The sequence below is a fragment of the Lepus europaeus genome, unplaced genomic scaffold (genome assembly GCF_033115175.1).
Source record: "Lepus europaeus isolate LE1 unplaced genomic scaffold, mLepTim1.pri SCAFFOLD_553, whole genome shotgun sequence".
NCBI lineage: Eukaryota > Metazoa > Chordata > Mammalia > Lagomorpha > Leporidae > Lepus > Lepus europaeus.
This window is the reverse complement of record NW_026909432.1, coordinates 17,140-34,638: the sequence shown is the minus strand read 5'-3', so window position 1 is coordinate 34,638 and position 17,499 is coordinate 17,140. Positions and strand designations below refer to the sequence as shown.

Sequence of the window (17,499 nt, the reverse complement as noted above, 5' to 3'; positions counted from 1 at the left end):
GTGGCGCCTGGGGTCCCCGCGACGGGGACCGCACCTGGGGGGTCGGTTCCCTCCCGTGCACAGAGAGCCCACAGTGAAACGCCAGCGTGTGCCGCTCCCCTCTCCTCCACCTTGTCCCCACACACTGGCTGGCTGTCGTCTCGGCTCTCGGGGCTGTCCGCAAGCCCTCTCCCACCTCCTCCCGGAGGAGGAGGCTCCCTCACCTATGGCCAGCCGCCGGCATTGCCCAGGGCTCCAGCTTGCCGGCCCTCTCCAGCCGGCTGGTCTCGCATCTGCATCCTGCATCCTGCATCCTGCATCCTGCATCCTGCATCCCGGGGGGTGGCGGCGGGGAGGGGTGCCAAGTGCAGGGCCCCTCTGGGGCAGCTCCCACGCGTTCAAGCCCCAAGCCCACCTGGGAGCCTGGATCCATCGGCTCACGGTGGGAAAACCAAAGCAATTGCACCCTGGGCTGGTGACTCTCGCCCACGAGGGCATGGCACATGGCACCTGGCCCCTGGCCCAACGGGCAGGGAGAGAAGGCGTGGCCTCTGTGTGTGTGTGTGTGTGTGCCGGGGAGAATGTGTGCCGGCTTGCCTGGCACAGGCACTGCTGCTGCGACGGAAGCCCGGGCCACTCCCAGGCAGGTGGAGAAGGGCGAGGGCAGGGAGCCCGAGAAGGCATCTTGCTGTGCTGGGGCGAGTTTGCCTTGGGTGGGGGTAGGAGTGCTAGGTCTGCTGAGAGCCAGCGGGGTGTGGGTGTGGGTGTGGGTGTGGGTGTGGGTGTGGGTGTGGGTGTGGGTGTGTGTGCGCGCGCGTGCGCACGCATGCAGAAGCACACGCACTCCTGTGCTTGGTGCCGGTCGCGGTGATCTGGTGACTGAGGACATGAGCCCGAGTGCGTGCAGGCAGCGGCTGTTCCGGGATTGCGGCGTCCTGGGTGTGCGCGTGGACGTGTGTTTGCGCACGCGCGCGCGCGGCCACTTCTAGGTTGGGGGTGTTCTGGCTGCCCAGGAGTGGCGGAGAAAGGCTGGCAGGGGCACTTGGGACTGGGCAGGGGAGGCGCGGGAGCAGGGGGACAGCGAGAAGCCTGGAGGTGGGGAGCGGCCGAAGGTGCTGAGGTGGCGCAGCTGGCGAAAAGGATGTGAGGGCGGCCGCGGAGGCAGAGGCGCAGGGCTTGGGCTTGGGCTTGGGCTTGGGCTTGGGCTTGGGCTTGGGCTGGCGCCGGCAGGGCACGGGCTTGGAGGGTGGGCGTGGCCCCGTTGCACAAGCAGTTGGTTGCGCGCTTGTGCAAAAGTGGGCGGGCTGTGCTGCGGGAGCGGCGGGCTGGCATGTGTGCGCGCGCGCGTGCACCAACAGCCCGGCGAGGAAGAAGAAAGGCTTCCCTGACCGGGAATCGAACCCGGGCCGCGGCGGTGAGAGCGCCGAATCCTAACCACTAGACCACCAGGGAGCGTCGGGCTGCGCGCCCGGCCTGGGCCTCTGCCCGCTGCAGCCGGCGCCTGGCTGCCAATGGGCAGGGCCAGCGCCAGCGGCGGCGGCGGCGGCGGCGGCGGCGGCGGCAGCGCCTGGCCCGCCGCGCTGCTCCCACGGCCAACCCCCGGCTGCCCCGCCCGGGCCAGCCGACCACGGGCCCCCGCCCGCCATCCGCCCTGACCTCCAAAACACACGGCGCGCCTCCGTTCTTGGGCCCCGCGCACGCCCTGCCACGCAGCGCTCAGCCAAGTCCGCCGCACCTGGGCGGCCGGGCGGCCAAGCGCCACGACCCCCGCCTCTGCCAAAAGGTGGGCGCGCTGCGTTGGCCGGGAATCGAACCCGGGTCAACTGCTTGGAAGGCAGCTATGCTCACCACTATACCACCAACGCCTCTCGCCACGGGCGGCCTGGCCACGCGCCGCCCGGCTTGCCCGGAGCGCGCCGCCGCCCGCCGCCCGCCGCCCCCGTGCCCCGACGGGGCGCCTCGCCCGCACTTGCCCGCTGCCACCCCAAGGCCGCCCGGCGCCCCGCCTGCCAAGCCCAGCACGCCTGCCCGATCCACGCGCGCGCCCTCGCGCAACCACACGCACGCCAGCCGCTTCCCCGTCTGCGCACGCGCCCGCGCCCGCCTCCGCCCAGCGGCTCCACGTCTCCTTACTCCCGGGCCCCTGCCTCCGGATCCAGCGTGGCCCCGGCGGCGCGCGCATCCGTGTCCGCGTCGGCCCTCAGCTGGCTCGTCCAAGCCCTCGTGCACCAGGGGTCCGGCCAGGCGACGGACCGCACCCGCAGGCTCGCTCCCCGGCTCGTCCGCGCCCGCTCAGCCAGCGCACCAAGCCCTGTCGGCGGTGGGCGAGCGGAAGCTCCCGAAAACTCCTCGCGCGCGGCTCGCAGCAGCGACCCCTGGGCGCCCAACACGGGTGCGTGTCCGGGGCCCGCAGGCCACACGGCCCCTGGTGCTCCGCGCGCGGGGGCCGGAGTGCGGGGCCCGGCGTGCGCCGCCTGGCTAAAAAGGGCGGCTTGCCTCCCCGTCGGGGAATCGAACCCCGGTCTCCCGCGTGACAGGCGGGGATACTCACCACTATACTAACGAGGACGGCGGCAGCTACCCTCGGGTCCCCTCGACCCCTCTGCGCCCTCCCGCACCCGACCCCTGCCCTCCACCGCCCACACACCGGCTCCAGGGACAACCGCCACCCGTCGTCCCCGGTCCCCACAACCTACTGCCTTCACCCGCACGTGGACCCCCGACCCGGGACCACAACATGGTAGCTTCCAGGAGCATAGAACCAACCAACCGGAGGAGCCAGGTGAAGCCAGGGAGGAGGAGGAGGAAGATGAGGAAGAGCAGCAGCAGCAGCAAGAGGAGGGGGAAGAAGAGCCAGCGGAGGGGCACGGGGAGGAAGAGGAGGAAGAGAACCACCAGGAAAGCCCAGAGGGAGAGGAGGAGGAGGAGGAGGAGGAGGAGGAGGAGGACCGGGACGACCCGGTGGGCGGGGCTGAACGGGGGGGGCGGGGGCGGGGGCGGGGCTGGGAGGAGCGGGCGGCCCGGCCCGGCCCACAGCGCTCGGGAGAGGTGCGTCTGCGATGCGTCCCGGGGCGCTGCCGGATGCCCCGTGCGGCCTCCAGAAGCGGGCAGCGGCGCCCTGCAAGCCCCGGCCAGCGGAGCTGCCCCGGGCCCCGCGCGCCCCGCGGCGTGCGCCCTGGCACCGCAGCCCACGGCCCAGGCGGCGCGACCGACCAAGGCCGCAGTCCTGGGCGCGCTCTCCCAGCCAAGGGAACGGCCCCGCGACCCGGCCCGCCGTCAGGATGGCCGAGCGGTCTAAGGCGCTGCGTTCAGGTCGCAGTCTCCCCTGGAGGCGTGGGTTCGAATCCCACTCCTGACAAGCATGCCTTTTTGGCACGCCCAGTCCAGCCTCGCAGCCGTCGTGCAACACGCCGCTGGCCGCTCCGGCTCTCCAGCCGTCGCGAGCGAGACCCCGCCTTGCCGGCCCACACGTGGCACTCCCACAGGGACCCCGCTCCAACTGGCCAGCCGTGCCTTCCGCCCTCTGCCCTCTGCCCACAGCCCCGAGCGCGCAGGCACTCCCGCCCCCCTCTCCCCACGACACCACTCCTCGGGACCCACCTGCCTCCGAGTCTTCCTGGCTCCTCCGCTGCTCTCCCGCCACCCTCTGCCGCTACCTTCCGCACCTTCACGGCCCTCCGCCTCCCAGCCCCAGTCCCCAGATCTCCTCCACCTCTCTCCGCCACCTGCCAGCCCCAGAGCGCTGAACCGACGGGCGGCACGCCCAGAGTCCTCCCGAGCGTCCCCGAAACACCTGTCTGCAGCCAGCCCACCCAGAGCAGAGCCCTTCGGCCGCGTCCCACCTCCTCGCCCTCGCCGCGCACCCCCGCCTGCCTGCCTACCTGCCTGCCTGCCTGCTCGGGACAGCGCGCTGCCCGGGATCCTGCTCCTCGGAGCCCTTTGCTGACGCCGTGCTCCCGCCTCTCTCGGCCTCAGCACAGCTGCCTCAGGAGGCACAGAGCCCACCAGTCGGGAAAACCACCCGGGGCAGTGGGTGGTGGCTGGCCGAAGGCCCAGGCACCCTGCGGTCACCCAGCTGCACCCGTTGGCTCTCCTCCACGACCAACCAACCCGCCGAGCGACCGACCGCCTCCCCACGGGCGGGTGGGGGGGGTGGGGCTCCATGGGCAGGCCCACCCCACCCAGCGTGGCGGCGCCTCCCACCCTCCGGCCGGCCACCCACCTTCAGCCGGTGCTCCTGTTGCAGCCGTGGCTCACACCCCAGCCCACCAACACAGGCCCCGCCCCGAGTCACCTGCTCTGACGGGGACCTGGGCAGAGGGCCGGGTCTGGCTGGCTGCATCCTGGCTCTCTCTGGGCTCCAGCGCCCCTCCTTCCCCGTGCCCTGGGATGCGGACAACAACCCAGCAGGAGCTGAAGCTCTGTGCTTCTCTCTCTTTCTCTCTCTGCCTGCCTCTTGCTCTCTAGCGTGCTCTCTCTCTCTCTCTCTCTCTCTCTCTCTCTCTCTCTGTGTGTGTGTGTGTCCCTCCAAAACCCTACCCATCCATCCAAGGCTAACCACCACCACCACCACACCACACCACACCCACCCCAACCAACCATTCTGCCCATCCTCAACTCTATGCAGCTTGCCAAGCATCCTGGGCCCTAGAGGCGCGTGGAGCAGCTCCTTCTGCTTGCGCGTGCTCGCCCTGCTCCACGGAAAGCGGCTGCAATGGAGCAGCTCGTGGGGATCAGCCTCCGGGCCTGTGGCGGCTCCTGGCGTCGCCCACCGACGGTGCATGGGTGGTTCAGTGGTAGAATTCTCGCCTGCCACGCGGGAGGCCCGGGTTCGATTCCCGGCCCATGCAGCTCCTGCTCCCCTTTTGCTTGGGCAGCCCCAGCGGGGCCTGTGCGCGCGCCGCTCCCTCGGCCGCCTCTCTGCCCAGGCTTGCACCAGCACTCTTGCCACACGCGCTCCCAAGCCCCACTGGCCGCCGAACCCCGCCTAGCCCAGCGCTTCAGCCCTCGCACCCCTGCCTCCTTCCTAGCCTCTGCCTCTCCTGATACCCACTTCGGGCCCACGCGCTGCACTTCCGGCCGCTGAGCCGCCAAGCCCCGCCGCTTCGCCTCCCCACACCCTGCTCTCACAACCACCGCCATCGCGCCACTGGCCTTGGCACCCTTCCACGACTGCTGGACAGATGCCGGCCCCCGTTTGGGGCTCACGCCCTGGCCCTAGGCTGCTTGGCATGCCAGCCACCAGAACGGACACCCGACTCCAGCCCTGCCACGCGCCCCCACACACCGCCCCCAGTGCCCGGGGCGGGGCCCCTCCCAACCCACTGCGCGCGCGAGGCTCCACGCCTGAGACGCTGCCCTCTCAGTCCCGTCGACCTGTCGCCCACGAGACCTGCCCTCAGCGCCTGGGCAGCTCCGCCCTTGCCTTGGAGGCCCTGTGTGGGCACAAGGAGCCTGAGCCGCTACTTGACGCGGGCCGAGCCGCCACAGAGTAGGGCGGAGAACCGCATGCAGGGATCGAGGCGTCAGTCGGGACGCAGAGAGAGCGAGCTCAGAGATGAGGCGGGGATTGGGACGTACTACCACCTCCGTGGCGCCTGGGGTCCCCGCGACGGGGACCGCACCTGGGGGGTCGGTTCCCTCCCGTGCACAGAGAGCCCACAGTGAAACGCCAGCGTGTGCCGCTCCCCTCTCCTCCACCTTGTCCCCACACACTGGCTGGCTGTCGTCTCGGCTCTCGGGGCTGTCCGCAAGCCCTCTCCCACCTCCTCCCGGAGGAGGAGGCTCCCTCACCTATGGCCAGCCGCCGGCATTGCCCAGGGCTCCAGCTTGCCGGCCCTCTCCAGCCGGCTGGTCTCGCATCTGCATCCTGCATCCTGCATCCTGCATCCTGCATCCTGCATCCCGGGGGGTGGCGGCGGGGAGGGGTGCCAAGTGCAGGGCCCCTCTGGGGCAGCTCCCACGCGTTCAAGCCCCAAGCCCACCTGGGAGCCTGGATCCATCGGCTCACGGTGGGAAAACCAAAGCAATTGCACCCTGGGCTGGTGACTCTCGCCCACGAGGGCATGGCACATGGCACCTGGCCCCTGGCCCAACGGGCAGGGAGAGAAGGCGTGGCCTCTGTGTGTGTGTGTGTGTGTGCCGGGGAGAATGTGTGCCGGCTTGCCTGGCACAGGCACTGCTGCTGCGACGGAAGCCCGGGCCACTCCCAGGCAGGTGGAGAAGGGCGAGGGCAGGGAGCCCGAGAAGGCATCTTGCTGTGCTGGGGCGAGTTTGCCTTGGGTGGGGGTAGGAGTGCTAGGTCTGCTGAGAGCCAGCGGGGTGTGGGTGTGGGTGTGGGTGTGGGTGTGGGTGTGGGTGTGGGTGTGGGTGTGTGTGCGCGCGCGTGCGCACGCATGCAGAAGCACACGCACTCCTGTGCTTGGTGCCGGTCGCGGTGATCTGGTGACTGAGGACATGAGCCCGAGTGCGTGCAGGCAGCGGCTGTTCCGGGATTGCGGCGTCCTGGGTGTGCGCGTGGACGTGTGTTTGCGCACGCGCGCGCGCGGCCACTTCTAGGTTGGGGGTGTTCTGGCTGCCCAGGAGTGGCGGAGAAAGGCTGGCAGGGGCACTTGGGACTGGGCAGGGGAGGCGCGGGAGCAGGGGGACAGCGAGAAGCCTGGAGGTGGGGAGCGGCCGAAGGTGCTGAGGTGGCGCAGCTGGCGAAAAGGATGTGAGGGCGGCCGCGGAGGCAGAGGCGCAGGGCTTGGGCTTGGGCTTGGGCTTGGGCTTGGGCTTGGGCTTGGGCTGGCGCCGGCAGGGCACGGGCTTGGAGGGTGGGCGTGGCCCCGTTGCACAAGCAGTTGGTTGCGCGCTTGTGCAAAAGTGGGCGGGCTGTGCTGCGGGAGCGGCGGGCTGGCATGTGTGCGCGCGCGCGTGCACCAACAGCCCGGCGAGGAAGAAGAAAGGCTTCCCTGACCGGGAATCGAACCCGGGCCGCGGCGGTGAGAGCGCCGAATCCTAACCACTAGACCACCAGGGAGCGTCGGGCTGCGCGCCCGGCCTGGGCCTCTGCCCGCTGCAGCCGGCGCCTGGCTGCCAATGGGCAGGGCCAGCGCCAGCGGCGGCGGCGGCGGCGGCGGCGGCGGCGGCAGCGCCTGGCCCGCCGCGCTGCTCCCACGGCCAACCCCCGGCTGCCCCGCCCGGGCCAGCCGACCACGGGCCCCCGCCCGCCATCCGCCCTGACCTCCAAAACACACGGCGCGCCTCCGTTCTTGGGCCCCGCGCACGCCCTGCCACGCAGCGCTCAGCCAAGTCCGCCGCACCTGGGCGGCCGGGCGGCCAAGCGCCACGACCCCCGCCTCTGCCAAAAGGTGGGCGCGCTGCGTTGGCCGGGAATCGAACCCGGGTCAACTGCTTGGAAGGCAGCTATGCTCACCACTATACCACCAACGCCTCTCGCCACGGGCGGCCTGGCCACGCGCCGCCCGGCTTGCCCGGAGCGCGCCGCCGCCCGCCGCCCGCCGCCCCCGTGCCCCGACGGGGCGCCTCGCCCGCACTTGCCCGCTGCCACCCCAAGGCCGCCCGGCGCCCCGCCTGCCAAGCCCAGCACGCCTGCCCGATCCACGCGCGCGCCCTCGCGCAACCACACGCACGCCAGCCGCTTCCCCGTCTGCGCACGCGCCCGCGCCCGCCTCCGCCCAGCGGCTCCACGTCTCCTTACTCCCGGGCCCCTGCCTCCGGATCCAGCGTGGCCCCGGCGGCGCGCGCATCCGTGTCCGCGTCGGCCCTCAGCTGGCTCGTCCAAGCCCTCGTGCACCAGGGGTCCGGCCAGGCGACGGACCGCACCCGCAGGCTCGCTCCCCGGCTCGTCCGCGCCCGCTCAGCCAGCGCACCAAGCCCTGTCGGCGGTGGGCGAGCGGAAGCTCCCGAAAACTCCTCGCGCGCGGCTCGCAGCAGCGACCCCTGGGCGCCCAACACGGGTGCGTGTCCGGGGCCCGCAGGCCACACGGCCCCTGGTGCTCCGCGCGCGGGGGCCGGAGTGCGGGGCCCGGCGTGCGCCGCCTGGCTAAAAAGGGCGGCTTGCCTCCCCGTCGGGGAATCGAACCCCGGTCTCCCGCGTGACAGGCGGGGATACTCACCACTATACTAACGAGGACGGCGGCAGCTACCCTCGGGTCCCCTCGACCCCTCTGCGCCCTCCCGCACCCGACCCCTGCCCTCCACCGCCCACACACCGGCTCCAGGGACAACCGCCACCCGTCGTCCCCGGTCCCCACAACCTACTGCCTTCACCCGCACGTGGACCCCCGACCCGGGACCACAACATGGTAGCTTCCAGGAGCATAGAACCAACCAACCGGAGGAGCCAGGTGAAGCCAGGGAGGAGGAGGAGGAAGATGAGGAAGAGCAGCAGCAGCAGCAAGAGGAGGGGGAAGAAGAGCCAGCGGAGGGGCACGGGGAGGAAGAGGAGGAAGAGAACCACCAGGAAAGCCCAGAGGGAGAGGAGGAGGAGGAGGAGGAGGAGGAGGAGGAGGACCGGGACGACCCGGTGGGCGGGGCTGAACGGGGGAGCGGGGGCGGGGGCGGGGCTGGGAGGAGCGGGCGGCCCGGCCCGGCCCACAGCGCTCGGGAGAGGTGCGTCTGCGATGCGTCCCGGGGCGCTGCCGGATGCCCCGTGCGGCCTCCAGAAGCGGGCAGCGGCGCCCTGCAAGCCCCGGCCAGCGGAGCTGCCCCGGGCCCCGCGCGCCCCGCGGCGTGCGCCCTGGCACCGCAGCCCACGGCCCAGGCGGCGCGACCGACCAAGGCCGCAGTCCTGGGCGCGCTCTCCCAGCCAAGGGAACGGCCCCGCGACCCGGCCCGCCGTCAGGATGGCCGAGCGGTCTAAGGCGCTGCGTTCAGGTCGCAGTCTCCCCTGGAGGCGTGGGTTCGAATCCCACTCCTGACAAGCATGCCTTTTTGGCACGCCCAGTCCAGCCTCGCAGCCGTCGTGCAACACGCCGCTGGCCGCTCCGGCTCTCCAGCCGTCGCGAGCGAGACCCCGCCTTGCCGGCCCACACGTGGCACTCCCACAGGGACCCCGCTCCAACTGGCCAGCCGTGCCTTCCGCCCTCTGCCCTCTGCCCACAGCCCCGAGCGCGCAGGCACTCCCGCCCCCCTCTCCCCACGACACCACTCCTCGGGACCCACCTGCCTCCGAGTCTTCCTGGCTCCTCCGCTGCTCTCCCGCCACCCTCTGCCGCTACCTTCCGCACCTTCACGGCCCTCCGCCTCCCAGCCCCAGTCCCCAGATCTCCTCCACCTCTCTCCACCACCTGCCAGCCCCAGAGCGCTGAACCGACGGGCGGCACGCCCAGAGTCCTCCCGAGCGTCCCCGAAACACCTGTCTGCAGCCAGCCCACCCAGAGCAGAGCCCTTCGGCCGCGTCCCACCTCCTCGCCCTCGCCGCGCACCCCCGCCTGCCTGCCTACCTGCCTGCCTGCCTGCTCGGGACAGCGCGCTGCCCGGGATCCTGCTCCTCGGAGCCCTTTGCTGACGCCGTGCTCCCGCCTCTCTCGGCCTCAGCACAGCTGCCTCAGGAGGCACAGAGCCCACCAGTCGGGAAAACCACCCGGGGCAGTGGGTGGTGGCTGGCCGAAGGCCCAGGCACCCTGCGGTCACCCAGCTGCACCCGTTGGCTCTCCTCCACGACCAACCAACCCTCCGGCCGGCCACCCACCTTCAGCCGGTGCTCCTGTTGCAGCCGTGGCTCACACCCCAGCCCACCAACACAGGCCCCGCCCCGAGTCACCTGCTCTGACGGGGACCTGGGCAGAGGGCCGGGTCTGGCTGGCTGCATCCTGGCTCTCTCTGGGCTCCAGCGCCCCTCCTTCCCCGTGCCCTGGGATGCGGACAACAACCCAGCAGGAGCTGAAGCTCTGTGCTTCTCTCTCTTTCTCTCTCTGCCTGCCTCTTGCTCTCTAGCGTGCTCTCTCTCTCTCTCTCTCTCTCTCTCTCTCTCTCTCTCTGTGTGTGTGTGTGTGTGTCCCTCCAAAACCCTACCCATCCATCCAAGGCTAACCACCACCACCACCACACCACACCACACCCACCCCAACCAACCATTCTGCCCATCCTCAACTCTATGCAGCTTGCCAAGCATCCTGGGCCCTAGAGGCGCGTGGAGCAGCTCCTTCTGCTTGCGCGTGCTCGCCCTGCTCCACGGAAAGCGGCTGCAATGGAGCAGCTCGTGGGGATCAGCCTCCGGGCCTGTGGCGGCTCCTGGCGTCGCCCACCGACGGTGCATGGGTGGTTCAGTGGTAGAATTCTCGCCTGCCACGCGGGAGGCCCGGGTTCGATTCCCGGCCCATGCAGCTCCTGCTCCCCTTTTGCTTGGGCAGCCCCAGCGGGGCCTGTGCGCGCGCCGCTCCCTCGGCCGCCTCTCTGCCCACGCTTGCACCAGCACTCTTGCCACACGCGCTCCCAAGCCCCACTGGCCGCCGAACCCCGCCTAGCCCAGCGCTTCAGCCCTCGCACCCCTGCCTCCTTCCTAGCCTCTGCCTCTCCTGATACCCACTTCGGGCCCACGCGCTGCACTTCCGGCCGCTGAGCCGCCAAGCCCCGCCGCTTCGCCTCCCCACACCCTGCTCTCACAACCACCGCCATCGCGCCACTGGCCTTGGCACCCTTCCACGACTGCTGGACAGATGCCGGCCCCCGTTTGGGGCTCACGCCCTGGCCCTAGGCTGCTTGGCATGCCAGCCACCAGAACGGACACCCGACTCCAGCCCTGCCACGCGCCCCCACACACCGCCCCCAGTGCCCGGGGCGGGGCCCCTCCCAACCCACTGCGCGCGCGAGGCTCCACGCCTGAGACGCTGCCCTCTCAGTCCCGTCGACCTGTCGCCCCCGAGACCTGCCCTCAGCGCCTGGGCAGCTCCGCCCTTGCCTTGGAGGCCCTGTGTGGGCACAAGGAGCCTGAGCCGCTACTTGACGCGGGCCGAGCCGCCACAGAGTAGGGCGGAGAACCGCATGCAGGGATCGAGGCGTCAGTCGGGACGCAGAGAGAGCGAGCTCAGAGATGAGGCGGGGATTGGGACGTGCTACCACCTCCATGGCGCCTGGGGTCCCCGCGACGGGGACCGCACCTGGGGGGTCGGTTCCCTCCCGTGCACAGAGAGCCCACAGTGAAACGCCAGCGTGTGCCGCTCCCCTCTCCTCCACCTTGTCCCCACACACTGGCTGGCTGTCGTCTCGGCTCTCGGGGCTGTCCGCAAGCCCTCTCCCACCTCCTCCCGGAGGAGGAGGCTCCCTCACCTATGGCCAGCCGCCGGCATTGCCCAGGGCTCCAGCTTGCCGGCCCTCTCCAGCCGGCTGGTCTCGCATCTGCATCCTGCATCCTGCATCCTGCATCCTGCATCCTGCATCCTGCATCCTGCATTCTGCATCCCGGGGGGTGGCGGCGGGGAGGGGTGCCAAGTGCAGGGCCCCTCTGGGGCAGCTCCCACGCGTTCAAGCCCCAAGCCCACCTGGGAGCCTGGATCCATCGGCTCACGGTGGGAAAACCAAAGCAATTGCACCCTGGGCTGGTGACTCTCGCCCACGAGGGCATGGCACATGGCACCTGGCCCCTGGCCCAACGGGCAGGGAGAGAAGGCGTGGCCTCTGTGTGTGTGTGTGTGTGTGTGCCGGGGAGAATGTGTGCCGGCTTGCCTGGCACAGGCACTGCTGCTGCGACGGAAGCCCGGGCCACTCCCAGGCAGGTGGAGAAGGGCGAGGGCAGGGAGCCCGAGAAGGCATCTTGCTGTGCTGGGGCGAGTTTGCCTTGAGTGGGGGTAGGAGTGCTAGGTCTGCTGAGAGCCAGCGGGGTGTGGGTGTGGGTGTGGGTGTGGGTGTGGGTGTGTGTGCGCGCGCGTGCGCACGCATGCAGAAGCACACGCACTCCTGTGCTTGGTGCCGGTCGCGGTGATCTGGTGACTGAGGACATGAGCCCGAGTGCGTGCAGGCAGCGGCTGTTCCGGGATTGCGGCGTCCTGGGTGTGCGCGTGGACGTGTGTTTGCGCACGCGCGCGCGCGGCCACTTCTAGGTTGGGGGTGTTCTGGCTGCCCAGGAGTGGCGGAGAAAGGCTGGCAGGGGCACTTGGGACTGGGCAGGGGAGGCGCGGGAGCAGGGGGACAGCGAGAAGCCTGGAGGTGGGGAGCGGCCGAAGGTGCTGAGGTGGCGCAGCTGGCGAAAAGGACGTGAGGGCGGCCGCGGAGGCAGAGGCGCAGGGCTTGGGCTTGGGCTTGGGCTTGGGCTTGGGCTTGGGCTTGGGCTGGCGCCGGCAGGGCACGGGCTTGGAGGGTGGGCGTGGCCCCGTTGCACAAGCAGTTGGTTGCGCGCTTGTGCAAAAGTGGGCGGGCTGTGCTGCGGGAGCGGCGGGCTGGCATGTGTGCGCGCGCGCGTGCACCAACAGCCCGGCGAGGAAGAAGAAAGGCTTCCCAGACAGGGAATGGAACCCGGGCCGCGGCGGTGAGAGCGCCGAATCCTAACCACTAGACCACCAGGGAGCGTCGGGCTGCGCGCCTGGCCTGGGCCTCTGCCCGCTGCAGCCGGCGCCTGGCTGCCAATGGGCAGGGCCAGCGCCAGCGGCGGCGGCGGCGGCAGCGCCTGGCCCGCCGCGCTGCTCCCACGGCCAACCCCCGGCTGCCCCGCCCGGGCCAGCCCACCACGGGCCCCCGCCCGCCATCCGCCCTGACCTCCAAAACACACGGCGCGCCTCCGTTCTTGGGCCCCGCGCACGCCCTGCCACGCAGCGCTCAGCCAAGTCCGCCGCACCTGGGCGGCCGGGCGGCCAAGCGCCACGACCCCCGCCTCTGCCAAAAGGTGGGCGCGCTGCGTTGGCCGGGAATCGAACCCGGGTCAACTGCTTGGAAGGCAGCTATGCTCACCACTATACCACCAACGCCTCTCGCCACGGGCGGCCTGGCCACGCGCCGCCCGGCTTGCCCGGAGCGCGCCGCCGCCCGCCGCCCGCCGCCCCCGTGCCCCGACGGGGCGCCTCGCCCGCACTTGCCCGCTGCCACCCCAAGGCCGCCCGGCGCCCCGCCTGCCAAGCCCAGCACGCCTGCCCGATCCACGCGCGCGCCCTCGCGCATCCACACGCACGCCAGCCGCTTCCCCGTCTGCGCACGCGCCCGCGCCCGCGCCCGCCTCCGCCCAGCGGCTCCACGTCTCCTTACTCCCGGGCCCCTGCCTCCGGATCCAGCGTGGCCCCGGCGGCGCGCGCATCCGTGTCCGCGTCGGCCCTCAGCTGGCTCGTCCAAGCCCTCGTGCACCAGGGGTCCGGCCAGGCGACGGACCGCACCCGCAGGCTCGCTCCCCGGCTCGTCCGCGCCCGCTCAGCCAGCGCACCAAGCCCTGTCGGCGGTGGGCGAGCGGAAGCTCCCGAAAACTCCTCGCGCGCGGCTCGCAGCAGCGACCCCTGGGCGCCCAACACGGGTGCGTGTCCGGGGCCCGCAGGCCACACGGCCCCTGGTGCTCCGCGCGCGGGGGCCGGAGTGCGGGGCCCGGCGTGCGCCGCCTGGCTAAAAAGGGCGGCTTGCCTCCCCGTCGGGGAATCGAACCCCGGTCTCCCGCGTGACAGGCGGGGATACTCACCACTATACTAACGAGGACGGCGGCAGCTACCCTCGGGTCCCCTCGACCCCTCTGCGCCCTCCCGCACCCGACCCCTGCCCTCCACCGCCCACACACCGGCTCCAGGGACAACCGCCACCCGTCGTCCCCGGTCCCCACAACCTACTGCCTTCACCCGCACGTGGACCCCCGACCCGGGACCACAACATGGTAGCTTCCAGGAGCATAGAACCAACCAACCGGAGGAGCCAGGTGAAGCCAGGGAGGAGGAGGAGGAAGATGAGGAAGAGCAGCAGCAGCAGCAAGAGGAGGGGGAAGAAGAGCCAGCGGAGGGGCACGGGGAGGAAGAGGAGGAAGAGAACCACCAGGAAAGCCCAGAGGGAGAGGAGGAGGAGGAGGAGGAGGAGGAGGAGGACCGGGACGACCCGGTGGGCGGGGCTGAACGGGGGAGCGGGGGCGGGGGCGGGGCTGGGAGGAGCGGGCGGCCCGGCCCGGCCCACAGCGCTCGGGAGAGGTGCGTCTGCGATGCGTCCCGGGGCGCTGCCGGATGCCCCGTGCGGCCTCCAGAAGCGGGCAGCGGCGCCCTGCAAGCCCCGGCCAGCGGAGCTGCCCCGGGCCCCGCGCGCCCCGCGGCGTGCGCCCTGGCACCGCAGCCCACGGCCCAGGCGGCGCGACCGACCAAGGCCGCAGTCCTGGGCGCGCTCTCCCAGCCAAGGGAACGGCCCCGCGACCCGGCCCGCCGTCAGGATGGCCGAGCGGTCTAAGGCGCTGCGTTCAGGTCGCAGTCTCCCCTGGAGGCGTGGGTTCGAATCCCACTCCTGACAAGCATGCCTTTTTGGCACGCCCAGTCCAGCCTCGCAGCCGTCGTGCAACACGCCGCTGGCCGCTCCGGCTCTCCAGCCGTCGCGAGCGAGACCCCGCCTTGCCGGCCCACACGTGGCACTCCCACAGGGACCCCGCTCCAACTGGCCAGCCGTGCCTTCCGCCCTCTGCCCTCTGCCCACAGCCCCGAGCGCGCAGGCACTCCCGCCCCCCTCTCCCCACGACACCACTTCTCGGGACCCACCTGCCTCCGAGTCTTCCTGGCTCCTCCGCTGCTCTCCCGCCACCCTCTGCCGCTACCTTCCGCACCTTCACGGCCCTCCGCCTCCCAGCCCCAGTCCCCAGATCTCCTCCACCTCTCTCCGCCACCTGCCAGCCCCAGAGCGCTGAACCGACGGGCGGCACGCCCAGAGTCCTCCCGAGCGTCCCCGAAACACCTGTCTGCAGCCAGCCCACCCAGAGCAGAGCCCTTCGGCCGCGTCCCACCTCCTCGCCCTCGCCGCGCACCCCTGCCTGCCTGCCTACCTGCCTGCCTGCCTGCTCGGGACAGCGCGCTGCCCGGGATCCTGCTCCTCGGAGCCCTTTGCTGACGCCGTGCTCCCGCCTCTCTCGGCCTCAGCACAGCTGCCTCAGGAGGCACAGAGCCCACCAGTCGGGAAAACCACCCGGGGCAGTGGGTGGTGGCTGGCCGAAGGCCCAGGCACCCTGCGGTCACCCAGCTGCACCCGTTGGCTCTCCTCCACGACCAACCAACCCTCCGGCCGGCCACCCACCTTCAGCCGGTGCTCCTGTTGCAGCCGTGGCTCACACCCCAGCCCACCAACACAGGCCCCGCCCCGAGTCACCTGCTCTGACGGGGACCTGGGCAGAGGGCCGGGTCTGGCTGGCTGCATCCTGGCTCTCTCTGGGCTCCAGCGCCCCTCCTTCCCCGTGCCCTGGGATGCGGACAACAACCCAGCAGGAGCTGAAGCTCTGTGCTTCTCTCTCTTTCTCTCTCTGCCTGCCTCTTGCTCTCTAGCGTGCTCTCTCTCTCTCTCTCTCTCTGTGTGTGTGTGTGTGTGTCCCTCCAAAACCCTACCCATCCATCCAAGGCTAACCACCACCACCACCACACCACACCACACCCACCCCAACCAACCATTCTGCCCATCCTCAACTCTATGCAGCTTGCCAAGCATCCTGGGCCCTAGAGGCGCGTGGAGCAGCTCCTTCTGCTTGCGCGTGCTCGCCCTGCTCCACGGAAAGCGGCTGCAATGGAGCAGCTCGTGGGGATCAGCCTCCGGGCCTGTGGCGGCTCCTGGCGTCGCCCACCGACGGTGCATGGGTGGTTCAGTGGTAGAATTCTCGCCTGCCACGCGGGAGGCCCGGGTTCGATTCCCGGCCCATGCAGCTCCTGCTCCCCTTTTGCTTGGGCAGCCCCAGCGGGGCCTGTGCGCGCGCCGCTCCCTCGGCCGCCTCTCTGCCCACGCTTGCACCAGCACTCTTGCCACACGCGCTCCCAAGCCCCACTGGCCGCCGAACCCCGCCTAGCCCAGCGCTTCAGCCCTCGCACCCCTGCCTCCTTCCTAGCCTCTGCCTCTCCTGATACCCACTTCGGGCCCACGCGCTGCACTTCCGGCCGCTGAGCCGCCAAGCCCCGCCGCTTCGCCTCCCCACACCCTGCTCTCACAACCACCGCCATCGCGCCACTGGCCTTGGCACCCTTCCACGACTGCTGGACAGATGCCGGCCCCCGTTTGGGGCTCACGCCCTGGCCCTAGGCTGCTTGGCATGCCAGCCACCAGAACGGACACCCGACTCCAGCCCTGCCACGCGCCCCCACACACCGCCCCCAGTGCCCGGGGCGGGGCCCCTCCCAACCCACTGCGCGCGCGAGGCTCCACGCCTGAGACGCTGCCCTCTCAGTCCCGTCGACCTGTCGCCCCCGAGACCTGCCCTCAGCGCCTGGGCAGCTCCGCCCTTGCCTTGGAGGCCCTGTGTGGGCACAAGGAGCCTGAGCCGCTACTTGACGCGGGCCGAGCCGCCACAGAGTAGGGCGGAGAACCGCATGCAGGGATCGAGGCGTCAGTCGGGACGCAGAGAGAGCGAGCTCAGAGATGAGGCGGGGATTGGGACGTGCTACCACCTCCATGGCGCCTGGGGTCCCCGCGACGGGGACCGCACCTGGGGGGTCGGTTCCCTCCCGTGCACAGAGAGCCCACAGTGAAACGCCAGCGTGTGCCGCTCCCCTCTCCTCCACCTTGTCCCCACACACTGGCTGGCTGTCGTCTCGGCTCTCGGGGCTGTCCGCAAGCCCTCTCCCACCTCCTCCCGGAGGAGGAGGCTCCCTCACCTATGGCCAGCCGCCGGCATTGCCCAGGGCTCCAGCTTGCCGGCCCTCTCCAGCCGGCTGGTCTCGCATCTGCATCCTGCATCCTGCATCCTGCATCCTGCATCCTGCATCCTGCATCCTGCATTCTGCATCCCGGGGGGTGGCGGCGGGGAGGGGTGCCAAGTGCAGGGCCCCTCTGGGGCAGCTCCCACGCGTTCAAGCCCCAAGCCCACCTGGGAGCCTGGATCCATCGGCTCACGGTGGGAAAACCAAAGCAATTGCACCCTGGGCTGGTGACTCTCGCCCACGAGGGCATGGCACATGGCACCTGGCCCCTGGCCCAACGGGCAGGGAGAGAAGGCGTGGCCTCTGTGTGTGTGTGTGTGTGTGTGCCGGGGAGAGTGTGTGCCGGCTTGCCTGGCACAGGCACTGCTGCTGCGACGGAAGCCCGGGCCACTCCCAGGCAGGTGGAGAAGGGCGAGGGCAGGGAGCCCGAGAAGGCATCTTGCTGTGCTGGGGCGAGTTTGCCTTGAGTGGGGGTAGGAGTGCTAGGTCTGCTGAGAGCCAGCGGGGTGTGGGTGTGGGTGTGGGTGTGGGTGTGGGTGTGTGTGCGCGCGCGTGCGCACGCATGCAGAAGCACACGCACTCCTGTGCTTGGTGCCGGTCGCGGTGATCTGGTGACTGAGGACATGAGCCCGAGTGCGTGCAGGCAGCGGCTGTTCCGGGATTGCGGCGTCCTGGGTGTGCGCGTGGACGTGTGTTTGCGCACGCGCGCGCGCGGCCACTTCTAGGTTGGGGGTGTTCTGGCTGC

General features: G+C 71.1%; 14 non-coding genes across 14 annotated transcripts; 6 read left to right on the top strand and 8 right to left on the bottom strand.

The window, feature by feature from the left end:
• Nucleotides 1-1,359: 1,359 nt before the first annotated feature.
• TRNAE-CUC (transfer RNA glutamic acid (anticodon CUC)) lies at nt 1,360-1,431 on the bottom strand. The gene has a single exon. It is a non-coding gene; the product is annotated as a tRNA-Glu (tRNA).
• Nucleotides 1,432-1,772: 341 nt separating this feature from the next.
• Nucleotides 1,773-1,844, bottom strand: TRNAG-UCC (transfer RNA glycine (anticodon UCC)). Its single transcript has one exon. It is a non-coding gene; the product is annotated as a tRNA-Gly (tRNA).
• A 631-nt stretch (nt 1,845-2,475) lies between these two features.
• On the bottom strand, nt 2,476-2,547 carry TRNAD-GUC (transfer RNA aspartic acid (anticodon GUC)). The gene has a single exon. It is a non-coding gene; the product is annotated as a tRNA-Asp (tRNA).
• Nucleotides 2,548-3,254: 707 nt separating this feature from the next.
• Nucleotides 3,255-3,337, top strand: TRNAL-CAG (transfer RNA leucine (anticodon CAG)). The gene has a single exon. It is a non-coding gene; the product is annotated as a tRNA-Leu (tRNA).
• A 1,421-nt stretch (nt 3,338-4,758) lies between these two features.
• Nucleotides 4,759-4,829, top strand: TRNAG-GCC (transfer RNA glycine (anticodon GCC)). The gene has a single exon. It is a non-coding gene; the product is annotated as a tRNA-Gly (tRNA).
• Nucleotides 4,830-6,928: 2,099 nt separating this feature from the next.
• On the bottom strand, nt 6,929-7,000 carry TRNAE-CUC (transfer RNA glutamic acid (anticodon CUC)). Its single transcript has one exon. It is a non-coding gene; the product is annotated as a tRNA-Glu (tRNA).
• A 341-nt stretch (nt 7,001-7,341) lies between these two features.
• TRNAG-UCC (transfer RNA glycine (anticodon UCC)) lies at nt 7,342-7,413 on the bottom strand. Its single transcript has one exon. It is a non-coding gene; the product is annotated as a tRNA-Gly (tRNA).
• A 631-nt stretch (nt 7,414-8,044) lies between these two features.
• On the bottom strand, nt 8,045-8,116 carry TRNAD-GUC (transfer RNA aspartic acid (anticodon GUC)). The gene has a single exon. It is a non-coding gene; the product is annotated as a tRNA-Asp (tRNA).
• Nucleotides 8,117-8,822: 706 nt separating this feature from the next.
• On the top strand, nt 8,823-8,905 carry TRNAL-CAG (transfer RNA leucine (anticodon CAG)). The gene has a single exon. It is a non-coding gene; the product is annotated as a tRNA-Leu (tRNA).
• A 1,334-nt stretch (nt 8,906-10,239) lies between these two features.
• TRNAG-GCC (transfer RNA glycine (anticodon GCC)) lies at nt 10,240-10,310 on the top strand. Its single transcript has one exon. It is a non-coding gene; the product is annotated as a tRNA-Gly (tRNA).
• Nucleotides 10,311-12,812: 2,502 nt separating this feature from the next.
• Nucleotides 12,813-12,884, bottom strand: TRNAG-UCC (transfer RNA glycine (anticodon UCC)). The gene has a single exon. It is a non-coding gene; the product is annotated as a tRNA-Gly (tRNA).
• A 637-nt stretch (nt 12,885-13,521) lies between these two features.
• Nucleotides 13,522-13,593, bottom strand: TRNAD-GUC (transfer RNA aspartic acid (anticodon GUC)). The gene has a single exon. It is a non-coding gene; the product is annotated as a tRNA-Asp (tRNA).
• A 703-nt stretch (nt 13,594-14,296) lies between these two features.
• On the top strand, nt 14,297-14,379 carry TRNAL-CAG (transfer RNA leucine (anticodon CAG)). Its single transcript has one exon. It is a non-coding gene; the product is annotated as a tRNA-Leu (tRNA).
• Nucleotides 14,380-15,695: 1,316 nt separating this feature from the next.
• TRNAG-GCC (transfer RNA glycine (anticodon GCC)) lies at nt 15,696-15,766 on the top strand. Its single transcript has one exon. It is a non-coding gene; the product is annotated as a tRNA-Gly (tRNA).
• The last annotated feature ends 1,733 nt before the right edge of the window (nt 15,767-17,499 follow it).